Genomic DNA, 13,186 nt, shown 5'->3' on the forward strand with positions numbered 1-13,186 from the left:
ATTTACTTTTGCTCCCTGAAGCGGAATACAATTTATTAGGAAGGGATTTGATTTTGAAGTTAAACTTGAGCATTCAGAGTCAAGGGGACAAATTGCAGATTAAATTATACACTTCAACACAAGAGGATGAAGAAGCTATTAACCCCTCAGTGTGGTATAAGGAAGGGGAAACTGGAAAGATAAAAATGGACCCCATAAGGGTTCAAATAATAGATCCGCACCGCCCAATTAGAATCAAGCAATACCCTATACCTATGGAGGGTCGAAAAGGATTAAAACCTGTAGCTGACAGGCTTTTGGAAAAAGGAACCCTAGAACCATGTATGTCACCTCATAACACTCCCATTCTTCCCGTAAAGAAACCGGATGGGTCATACAGGATGGTGCAGGACTTAAGAGCTGTAAATCAGCGAACAATCACTAAATTCCCTGTGGTGGCAAATCCTTATACTTTATTGAGTCATATATCTCCCAAACATACTTGGTATAGTGTAATAGATTTGAAAGATGCTCTTTGGGCCTGTCCTCTGGATGAGGGATCCAGAGATTATTTTGCCTTTGAATGGGAGGACCCCGAAACAGGACGAAAACAACAATTAAGATGGACTGTGTTACCACAAGGGTTTACAGAGTCACCAAATCTATTTGGACAAACTTCAGAAAAAATTCTACAAGAATTCACTATACCTAAGGAGGTAAAATTACTGCAATATGTGGACGATTTATTCGTAGCAGGAGAAACTGAAGAGGGGATCCGAAAAGCCACCATTAAATTGTTAAATTTTCTAGGGGAAAAGGGATTAAAGGTGTCCCGATCAAAGCTACAGTTTGTAGAACAAGAAGTAAAATACTTAGGACATTGGCTGAGTAAGGGAAGGAAGAAGTTAGATCCTGATAGGGTATCTGGGATTCTATCCTTAAGACCCCCACCAACTAAAACGGAAATTAGGCAAATACTGGGATTATTAGGATATTGTAGACCATGGCTTGAAAATTATAGTGATAAAGTGAAATTCTTACATGAAGAATTAACTAATAACCAACTTAAACGGTTTATTGAAGATGATCAGAGATTTGAGGAAGTAAAAAAGGCATTAATACAAGCACCTGTATTGAGCCTCCCAGATCTAGAAAAACCTTTCTATCTCTTTGTGAATACATCAAGCCAGACAGCATATGGAGTTCTTACTCAAGACTGGGCAGGAATCAAAAAACCCGTGGGGTATTGTTCTAAGTTACTTGATAAGATTACCTTTAGTTCTCCTTTAAAAGTGTATACCCCACACAATGTCAGAAATGTTTTACAACAAAAAGCGGAAAAATGGTTAACGGACAGCCGAATCCTAAAGCATGAAGCAATACTAATAGACTCCCCTGACTTAGAACTGAGGGTGACTTCTGCTCAGAGTCCAGCACAATTTTTGTTTGGAGAACCATCAGAGGTATTACAACATAACTGTTCAGAGGTAATTGAGACCCAGACAAAGGTGAGACCAGATTTAAGAGATGCTGCGTTGGAAAATGGAGAAGCGCTGTTTATAGATGGCTCCTCCAGAGTGGTAGAAGGGAAGAGAAAATCAGGTTATGCAGTAATTAATAAGGACTTGGAACGTGTGGAATCAGGACCTCTGAGTCCATCATGCTCAGCTCAGGCTTGTGAGCTGTATGCCCTATGTAGGGCCCTGGAATTATTAAAAGGACAGATTCTACATATGCATATGGGGTGGTCCACACCTTTGGAAAAATTTGGGAAGAAAGAGGTTTGATTACTACTCAAGGGAGGAATTTAATACATCAAGAATTAATAGTAAGGATTTTGAAGGCGTTAAGAGAACCAAAGGAGATAGCAGTGGTACATGCGAGGGGACACCAAAAGGGATTAGATTACCGAACTAGAGGAAATAACTTAGCAGATGAAGAGGCCCAGGAAGCAGCCTTGAGGACTAAAGTTGCCAAAATTAATGTAATACAAACAAAGGAGGACACCAGCAGAGAAGAAGGAGAGGAAAGAGAGAAGTTGTTTACGCCAGAAGAACAAACAAAATTGGAGAAAATAGGAGCTAAATTAGAACAAGGAAAATGGACACTGCCTGATGGGCGAGAAATGTTGCCAAAAGCCTACACCAGGCGAATATTAGAACGTTTGCATGCGCAAACACATTGGGGTACAAAAGCCTTAAGTGATCATTTGCTTAAACAATTTGGTGGTATTGGAATTTTTGAAATAGCAAAGCAAATTACACAAGGTTGCTTAACCTGTCAAAAGGTAAATAAGACAGTGTTTCGACAAGCAGCCACGGGAGGGAGAAAAACAGCTTACAGACCTTTTGAGAAAGTACAAGTCGATTTCACTGAATTGCCTAAGGTAGGGAGGATAAAATATTTATTGGTAATAGTAGATCATTTAACACAGTGGGTAGAAGCTTAGCCTGTAGCAGGAGCTACGGCACAGATGGTGGTAAAAATTTTATTGGAACATTTGATACCTAGATATGGGATAATCCAGTACATTGATTCTGACCAGGGCACACATTTTACTTCTATAATAATAAAACTATTATGTCAATCATTAGGTATACAGTGGGAATACCACACTCCGTGGCACCCACAAAGCTCGAGGAAGGTAGAAAGAATGAATCAAACAATAAAACAACAATTGGCTAAATTAATGATTGAGACACAAATGCCCTGGATGAAATGTTTACCATTGGCACTTCTAAACATAAGAACGAAACCATACGGTGAGACTGGCTTATCGCCATATGAAATGTTACATGGCATGCCTTATTTTCAAGGAATGCCTCTGGGGAACAATGTAATTGAGGATCATAGTATCCAACAATATATAATTACCATTGGAGAAAGATTAAAAGAATTAAGAGAGATGGGGATGGTGGCCCAAACACCACCTTTAGGATTTGCAATTCATCAGTTAGAACCAGGAGATAAAATTCTGATAAAAACATGAAAAGAAGGAAACCTATCTCCCCTCTGGGAAGGACCTTTCCTTGTTTTATTAACTACAGAAACAGCTGTGAGAACTGCTGAAAAAGGATGGACACATGTGTCACGAGTGAAAGGTCCAGTGAAGGAGTGGAAAGTCACATCTGACTGAATTACTGTGGGAATTTTATTGCGGCTACTCCTGTAATAGAAACAGGAGTGAAACATGAAATTCCCACAGTTGCTAAAAATCTATTTGTAAATCTTGCTGAAAACATTGCTAAGTCATTGAATATAACTGTTATGTTTGTGGTGGAACAAATGAAGGTGAACGATGGCCATGGGAAGCTATGGAGAGAAATATAAGTAATCCCCCAAATTTGGAAAACAATGGGAAAGGGTAATAGGAAACAACAATGGGTACTCCAAACGAGTATAATCGGAAGGAGTTGTTGGCAAAAGAAGAACAGGAAAAAGGAGCTGGAACTAGAATTTGTCCTTTGTGTAGAAGGTGGTGTGTATTTGTAAGATTAGTGTTGCAGGCTAACTGGCAGTTTTCTGTAGCCATAAAGCCTTGCAAATAAAGAGGATCGCCAGGCTCGGGCAAGTGCTTAGGTCTGAACAAACCACTGATCTATCAAAGCTCCGGCCTTCACAAGCAGTGCTCAATTAATTTGAGTACTAAGAAAGCACCCCCTTCAAGGAAAGAAGAGGGCAAGACCGGAGGGGAACTGGTGTTGCGGCTTAAAAAGGGTCTGCCAAGGGCTGCAACCCCTTCGGGCTGTGACCGCCGATCACAATGGCCCTGACCGGTCCATAGAGTCAGAACTCTTCTAGTTCTACTCGGGGTGAGTTCCTTGACTCTGACTACAGCAAATAACTGTAGTCAATATTGGAACAAGTCCAGCTGGGGTTTACCCCAGAAAAATAGAAAAACTGAGGACCTTTTCTAATTGTACAGCGCATACCTGTAATCAACAATAAAACCTAGTTTTTTCCTGTTACCCATAAATTAGGGAGAACGAATGGCCTCCTGAGAGACAAACTTGGAATGGAATCAACCTAGGAGGATTTTGGGGAGATTTTTTGGGTGGTGATCGGCTTACTAAAATGGGGATAGTTGTATTGAGGATATGTGGGGGATTGTTACTAGATTAATCTACTCGGTTATACTCCATTGGAAATGAAAACACGAATCAATACTCTAAAGAAAAAGATGGGGGATTGTGAAATATGTTTATCTGATTCGTGTGATGAAGTGTAATCTTCTGTACTTTCATGGATTTCTCCTGCACCAGAAAAAGGGGTATTTTACAGGAGAAAGTTAAACTACTTTGCTGGTATATCAGCTCAAACCAGTTTGACCACTGACCGCATAGTATTGTGTAAAGAAAGTGCATGCATAAGGTTTGGGGTCATCCTGGGGGCACGCCGAGGAAGATTCGAGAAGACTCTAGCAGGAGAAGAGGGCATGCGCCGAAGAAGACACGCCTATTCATGAATATGTATTAATGGACAGGATATAAACGAGGAACAGGAACTGTACCGCGTGCGTCTTGGTGGAGCAGAGACTCCCGGCGCACCCAGCGCTGTTTGCTTGCCTCTCTTCGCTTAATAAATTGTAAATTTGAATTGGAATCCTGTTTGGGACTAAATCATTTATAACAACCGCTTGTGACCGGCCGCCAGCCAGATTTAACGCCATTCACCATGACTCTCTGGGCTTGGTCATCCAGCCAGTTCGTTACCCAGGGAAGAATACACCTGCCTAAGCCACGAGCCGCCAGTTTCTCCAGGAGAATGCTGTGGGAGAGGCTGTCAAAGGCTTTACTAAATTCCGGGAAGACAACATCCACAGCCTTTCTCTCATCCACTAGGTGCGTCACCAGGTCATAGAAGGAGATCACGTTGGTCAAGCAGGACCCATGCTGGCTGGGCCTGATCCCTTGGTTGTCCTGCACATACCCTGTGAGCGCCCTCAAGATGAACCGCTCCACAACCTTCCCTCGTACCGAGATCAGGCTGACAGGCTTGTATTTCCCAGGACCTTCCTTCCGGCCCTTCTTGTAGATGGGTGTCACATTGGCAAGCCTGGGACTTCCCCTGTTAACCAGGACTACTGGATACTTGGTCTGGCTATTAAAGACTGAGGCAAAGAAGGCATTAAGTACCTCAGCCTTAACCTTGTCCTTGGTGACAATGATGTTCCCCGCCATATCCAGGGAGGGATGGAGATTGTCCTTGTCTCTCTTTTTGTTGTTAAAATATTTGTAAAAGCATTTTTTGTTATCCTTTGCAACCGTGGCCAGATTGAGTTCTAGCCGGGCTTTTGCCTTCCTAATTTTGTCTCTGCTTGACCTAGCAAGATCCTTGTACTCTTCTTGAGTTGCCTTCCCCTTCTTCCAAAGGTGATAAACTCTCCTCTTTTCCCTGAGTCCCAGCAAAAGCTCCCTGTTCAGCCAGGCCGGTTGTCTTCCCTGCCAGCTCGTCTTACGGTACATGGGGACCACCTGCTCCTGCGCCTTTAAGATTTTTTTGCCCTTCAGGACTGACTCCCAAGGGACTCTCTCAACCAATGACCTAGACAGGCTGAAGTCTGCTCTCCAGAAGTCCATGGCAGTGGTTTCGCTGACCCCCCTCCTTACTTCACTCAGAATCTAGAATTCACAGAATCACAGAATCACAGAATCACTAGGTTGGAAAGGACCTTTAAGATCACCAAGTCCAACCATTAATCCAGCACCACCATGTCCCCTAAACCATGTCCTGAAGCGCCACATCCACACGGTTTTTGAACACTTCCAGAGATGGCGACTCCACCACCTCCCTGGGCAGCCTGTTCCAATTCCTAACCACCCTCTCAGTGAAGAAATTTTTCCTAATATCCAATCTAAACCTCCCCTGGCGCAACTTGAGGCCATTTCCTCTTGTCCTATCACTAGTTACTTGGGAGAAGAGACCAACACCCTCGTCGCCACAACCCCCTTTCAGGTAGTTGCAGAGAGCGATAAGGTCTCCTCTCAGCCTCCTCTTCTCCAGACTAAACAACCCCAGTTCCCTCAGCCGCTCCTCATAAGACTTGTGCTCCAGACCCCTCACCAGCTTCGTTACCCTTCTCTGGACACGCTCCAGCACCTCAACATCCTTCTTGTAGTGAGGGGCCCAAAACTGAACACAGGATTCTAGTTGCGGCCTCACCAGTGCCGAGTACAGGGGCACAATCAGTTCCCTACTCCTGCTGGCCACACTATTCCTGATACAGGCCAGGACGCTGTTGGCCTTCTTGGCCACCTGGGCACACTGCCGGCTCATATTCAGCCGGCTGTTAACTAGCACCCGCAGGTCCCTTCCGCCAGGCTGCTCTCCAGCCACTCCTCCCCAAGCCTGTAGTGTTGCATGGGGTTGTTGTGGCTGAAGTGCAGGGCCCTGCACTTGGCCTTATTAAACCTCATCCAGTTGGCCTCTGCCCATCGATCCAGCCTGTCCAGATCCCTCTGCAGAGCCCTCCTACCCTCCAGCAGATCAACACTCCCACTCAACTTGGTGTCATCTGCAAACTTACTGAGGGAGCACTCAATTCCCTCATCCAGATCATCAATAAAGATATTGAATAAGACCAGCCCCAGAACCGAGCCCTGGGGAACACCGCTTGTGACTGGCCGCCAGCCGGATTTAAGGCCGTTCACCACAACTCTCTGGGCTTGGCCATCCAGCCAGTTCCTCACCCAGCGAAGAGTAAACCCGTCTAAGCCACGAGCCGCCAGTTTCTCCAGGAGAATGCTGTGGGAGACGCTGTCAAAGGCTTTACTAAAGTCCAGGGAGACAACGTCCACAGCCTTTCCCTCATCCACTAGGCGGGTCACCTGGTCATAGAAGGAGATCAGGTTGGTCAAGCAGGACCTGCCTTTCATGAACCCATGGCGGCTGGGCCTGATCCTTTGGTTGTCCTGCAGATGCCTTGTGAGCACTCTCAAGACCAACCGCTCCATAATCTTCCCTGGTACAGAGGTCAGGCTGACAGTCCTGTAGTTCCCAGGATCCTCCTTCCGGCCTTTCTTGTAGACGGGCGTCACATTGGCAAGCCTCCAGTCTTCTGGGACCTCCCCTGTTAACCAGGACTGCTGATAAACGATGGAGAGTGGCTTGGCAAGCTCCTCCGCCAACTCTCTCAGTACTCTCGGGTGGATCTCATCAGGCCCCATAGACTTGTGGGTGTCCAGGTGGCTTAGCATGTCCTTGACTGCTTCCTCCTGGATTATGAGGAGTACATTGTGCTCTCCATCCCCGTCTTCCAGCTCAGGGGGCTGAATACCCTGTGGATACCTGGACTGGCTATTAAAGACTGAGGCGAAGAAGGCATTAAGTACCTCAGCCTTGTCCTCGTCCTTGGAGACAATGTTCCCCGCCATATCCAGTAGGGGATGGAGATTCTCCTTGCCTCTCTTTTTGTTGTGAATATATTTGTAAAAACATTTTTTATTATCCTTTACAACTGTGGCCAGACTGAGCTCTAGCTGGGCTTTTGCCTTTCTAATTTTGTCCCTGCTTGACCTAACGAGATCCTTGTACTCTGCGTGAGTTGCCTGGACCTTCTTCCAGAGGTGATAAACTCTCCTCTTTTCCCTGAGTCCCAGCAAAAGCTCCCTGTTCAGCCAGGCCGGTCGCGTTCCCCGCCAGCTCTTCTTATGGCACATGGGGACCGCCTGCTCCTGTGCCTTTAAGATTTCCTTCTTGAAGGCTGTCCAGCCTTCCTGGACCCCTTTGTCCTTCAGGACTGTCTCCCAAGGGACTCTCTCAACCAGTGACCTGAACAGGCCAAAGTCTGCCCTCCGGAAGTCCATGATAGCAGTTTTGCTGACCCCTCTCCTTACTTCCCTCACAACCGAGAATTCTATCATGTCGTGGTCGCTAAGCCCAAGACGGCCTCCGACCACCACATCTCTCACCAGTCCTTCCCTGTTTGTAAGCAGCAGGTCCAGTAAGGCACCTCCCCTGGTGGGCTCACTCACCAGCTACATCAGGAAGTTATCCTCCACACACTCCAGGAACCTCCTAGACTGTTTCCTCTCTGCTGTGTTATACTTCCAGCAGACGTTCGGTAAATTGAAGTCCCCTACAAGAACAAGGGCTAGCAAGTGCGAGACTTCTGCCAGTCGTTTACAGAATGCTTCGTCTGCCTCTTCATCATGGTTGGGTGGTCTACAACAGAGTCCCAGCAGGATATCTGCCTCATTGGCCTTCCCCTTCATCCTTACCCATAAGCACTCGACTTGATCTTCACAATCGTTCATTTCTGTGCACTCAAAACACTCCCGAATGTACAGAGCCACCCCACTGCCTCTCCTTCCATGCCCATCCCTTCGGAAGAGCTTATAGCCATCCATTGCAGCACTCCAGTCATGAGAGTCATCCCACCATGTGTCTGTGATGGCGACTAAGTCATAGCTCCTCCAGCTCCTCCTGTTTGGTGCCCATGCTGCATGCATTGGTGTAGATGCACTTGAGCTGGGCTATCGATTTCACCCCCAACACTGGCATGCCACCCCTCGGCTCATCTCTAGTGAGCCTGGTTTTATCCCCTTCCTGCTTCGGACCTAGTTTAAAGCCCTCTCGATGAGGCCTGCCAACTCGTAAGCAAGATTCCTTTGCCCCCTTGGAGACAGTTGCACTCCATCTGCTGCCAGGAGGCCCGGTGCCGTGTAAACCGGGCACTGTCACAAATCCACAGGCCATCTGTGGCAGAGAACATGGCTGTAGTACTCACTCCTCCAATACACGAGCACGCCAGATGTAAGCGCTGAAGAACTGGTGCTATCAGCCGCTGTTGATCATGACAGGCATGAGAAACAGGGGAACTCACGGAACTATTCAGCCCGATCCTTGGCAGGTCACTCCCTTCCACACCTGGCTTCTCAATGCTTCCAAAGACGCTTGAAACTCAGCTCTGCACACACATACACTAACTGCTCCGGGACAGGCACGGACACCTCCGGCAGGACAAACACCTACCCACCTTGGAGAGGTTCCTGCTTTGTCAGACTCTGTCGGGTGCAGAGACCAGTGCTGGACATGGCAAGGCTGTAACTCATCCCAACTCCTTTTACTGACTGCCAGCACAGACCGGGCGTGGTGCTCAGTTGTGTCCGCACCGGACCTACACCAAAACCAGCTTCCCCTCTTGCGCGCTCTGCCCTCGGCATCTGCTGCGCTGCAGGATTTGCTGAGGGAGGAGGTGCCACCACCATGGCCCTGCGGTTTGCGGGCCCATGGCTGTGCCCCCCAGCAGGCTGGTGCCGCCCATGGTGGGGCACGGGGGGCAGGGAAAGGCACCAGGAGAAGGGGGAGACAGCAGCACCCAGAGACTGTGTCAGGAAAACACAAATTTACTTTATTTTCTTCAGTTCAGGGCAGGTGGAGCCCTGCTAGTGCTGCTGGTGGGGCCGCCTCTTGCAGGGCTGGGGAGAGTCCTGGGGGCTGGGAGCCCTCCTCTTTGCGGGGCTCCAGGGCCTCCTGGGCCAGTGGCCCCTGCCCCAGCCAGGAGGGGAGGGTCTGCGGTCACAGGCCTGGGCAGAGGCACCTGTCACTGCCGCCTGCCCCGGCCTCCGCTGGGGCTGCTCCTGCTCTGCAGGGACGAGCGCAGACGAGCGGTGGCCAGGACCCCTGTGGAGGGCGGCCTCCGACGTGCTGGGCTGTTCCTCCACGTCGGAGCTTGCAGAGCTGCTGGAGGTGGCCGGCTGGTGGGTAGGAGTCCCCAGCCGGGAGGCAGTGGGGCTGGGGATGGCTGTTCTCTGAGAGGCGGTGGGGCTGGGGCTGGCTGCCCCCCAAGAGGTGCTGGGGCTGGGGCTGGATGCAGGGCCATCCTCCTCCCCAGAAGCAGCGCGGGGGTCCTGCTGTCCCACGTGCTGGCGGATCTCCCCGCCGCACAGGCGCACGGCGGCGGTGATGAGCCGGAGCACGAATGTCCGTGTGTGTTCTTGCAGGTACTCGTGCAGGTGCCGCACCAACAGCTCCTCGTCCAGGCCGTAGAGGCACAGGTAGTCCACCGTGGTGCCCTCCCCCGCAGCCACCTCCCACCACTCGTCCTCAAAGAGCACCCCGAGCTCCCGTCGCAGCCACAGCAGCAGGGGCCCGATGTTGTTTGGGTGGCTCCTGAAAAAGTCTGCCCAAACCTCTGGAGGGAAGCCACCCACCTGAGCCCCGGGCACCAGCCCCGCAGCCCCCTGCTCGTCCTGGCGGTCTTGAGCCGGTGGCACTGCAGGGCCTGGGACGTCAAACACCAAATAGTCCTCCAGATTGTCCGACCGCACCAAGAACAAGATGGCCGTTGTCCTCGACCTGCACAGGGGGCAGGTTGGCTTCTGCCGTGCCCAGCGCAGTGCACAGCCTAAGCAAAACTCGTGGAAGCAAGGTGACATGTAGGCGACGTCCTCTTCATCGTCATGGCAGATGGGGCAGATCCACTCGCTCTCAGCGGCCATGCTCTCTGCACGCTGTGGTGAGCTGGGCCATGCTGAAGATGAGGAGCTGCTCCCTCTTGCTGCTGATGCAGTGGCGGGTGTCGTGTGCTGCAAAAGAGAGAGAGGCCACGGTCATTCGCTGTCCCGGGGAGTGGAGGAGAGCAAGAATTGCCCAGGCCCCTCGAGAAGGTCACCCTCCTTGATCCCCAAGCCCCATCGCCTGCCCCACGGCCACCCCAGGGGGACGTTTCCTTGCACAGCTCACCTCCGCTGCTGCAAGCGCACGTGCGGCGCCCGGCTGCCTGATCCAGGCAGGGCCGGGGAAACACAGGGGGTGGCTCTGGGACGGGCACTGAGTGCTGCCCAGGGCAGCCCCCAAAGCACTTCCCATCACCAGCAGAAGCCTCGCTCGACCCTCCAGACCTCGCAGGCACGCTCGGCAGGAGTCCAGGCCTGAGCCAGGCTGGGCCAGGCTCTGCCGGCACCCAAAGATAAGCAGCGAGGGACACGAGGTCACAATCCATCACCCGGTGAGGACACAGTCCACCACTCGCTGATGTCACAGCAGGCCTTCCGCCCTCGCAGGTACACAGCATCAGCTGAAACGAGGGAGTTCGGGCTGGAGATCAAGAGCAACTTTTCTCCCATGAGGCACACCACCATGTTGCCCAGAGGTGGTGTGCCATCTCCGTGCTTGGAGGGTTTCAAGCCCCAACTGGAGAAAGGCCTGAGCACCCTGGTCTGACCCCAGGACCGACCCTCTTTTGGGCAGGAGGGTGGAGCAGAGACCTCCCAAGATCCCTGTCATCCTATGGGATGCCTGTCACTTCTGCTGTCCCGTCAGAACATGTTCATAACTTGCTGGGTGTATATGCGGCAAAGAATAGAGAACGAAGGCGGCACTCCCGAGAGACCACAGCCGTTCAAAGAGGACCTGTGGGTAGCGGAATAGATGTACTGCAGGGGAGTTTCCTTAACATCCTTGGTTCAAGTCAAAGGCATCCAGGTGGATCCTAGTACTGCAAAGAAACACTGCTGCTCTGGAGCAGGCGTACAGTTGCTCCAGTTAACTTGTGTGCTGAGGGAAAACTTTGGCCTGTGTTCATGGATTCCCACTCTCATTCCACATCAAATGGAAGCATTTCAAAGGTTGCCCTAACGTTGTGTCTCCAACATCCATTTATACTTTGTCAGCAGTTAATTATATTACAGTTGTACATGCGGCTGTATATCAGTATGAATACCAAATTGTCCTACAGAAACTTGCTGTAAGGGCTGGGAGGTGTGAGGAAACGGCCGCACGATTGCTGCATAGAATCTCAAAGGGGAAGGTTTAATGAAACTGCGCCAGCAAGCTGCCAGAACAGTTATAGGAAGAGAAGTCCATGGGACTACAGTGAGAGACAAGGGAGAACCTGGTATTCTAAAGCACTGCCCACGTCACGCCATTACACCCTTCAATGGGCACTAGTTTCTCTTGGTGTCACCACTGCGGTAGGCGTTGCCGTAGCAGGAAAGATTCTTTCTACAGTAAACACCGAGTCAGCTGAACGGAGTGCTGTGGACACAGATGCTCTGCTTTTCACTCACAGAATGCTGAAATGCAGCTGTCCAGAACAAGTGGATGTAAGGCAAGCACACAAGTAATACCAGTGATCTGCCTCTGAGCTGAGCCCTCGGGGCTGTCTCCTGAACAGGTCAGTGGCAGCACCTCAGGTACGCCAGCTCCACGAGCTGCACAGAAGTGTGTGGCAGAGTCAGCAGAGGAAACGGAGAAGGAAAGCAGACCACAGTGCTGCTTTTAAGTCAGTTTGACCCACCGATCCCCACCTGAAAATCTGGCTCACTCTGTCTCCTTCTGCCAGGCACGTTTCTGAAAAAGGCACGGCTGTGTCTCCATCCATCCTCCCACAGCTCCCACTGCTGACCTCTCTCTCCCTTACCACTGGCAAACTCTAAGCCTTGCGTAGAAGATGCGGTCTTTACTCTCGCACCAAGTGAAGCATCTTTTTTGATCTAAGACTTACAGTGGAAGAAGTAAATTAAATTCCTGCCTTCACCGACCTAGCTCCTAAAGCTTACAAACTTCAAATGTTCCCTCTTGATTGACTTCCACGGCGTTCCTCGGAAAACAGATTATCTTATTTCCACAAGCGTAACGTCTGCCAACGTCACCCTTGGCATCTCTCAAGGCATTGTTTAGACTGACTTACTGAGAAACTGTTGATAACATGCTGATGTTTTGCGTTGTTGCTAAGCAGCCAAGGACAGTCCAGCTTCGGTGTTGGTTTCTGCAGGCTGCTGTGCTCTGCAATGATGAGTAATGTGTCGCCTGCGAGATTTGGTTTTAGAACGCTGACCTTGAGCTTAAGGTGGTATCTGAGCTCTGTACTAAAGCCGTTACTGTATTTTGGCTACTATCTTGTGGAGACAATTAGCAATTACACTTCTGCCTCTGAAAGGCTTTTTATGGAGGAAATGCAGAATGGTACCTTTGCTACCCTGTGTCATAATGTTTCCTCCTTCATCACAACAACTTTTCAGTATTTTGAACACCCTTGGGTAGTGAAAATATTTCTCTTGCTACTTCTGGGGAACACTGTTTCGGTTTTGTCTAAGGTTAGCAAGCTATTTAAGAATACCATCCAGAGATCTGGCCAAGGCTGGAGAGTTATGAATGGCAGGGTGTGTGGAACAGCATAGCAAATGCCCATATCAAATGCCTGGGGCGGCGGGCACCTCTGGTGTTTTGGAACTTTACTCCCGAACAAGTGCAGAATCCTGAT

This window comes from Phaethon aethereus, assembly GCF_964289735.1.
Source record: "Phaethon aethereus genome assembly, chromosome: Z".
NCBI classification, from domain to species: domain Eukaryota; kingdom Metazoa; phylum Chordata; class Aves; order Phaethontiformes; family Phaethontidae; genus Phaethon; species Phaethon aethereus.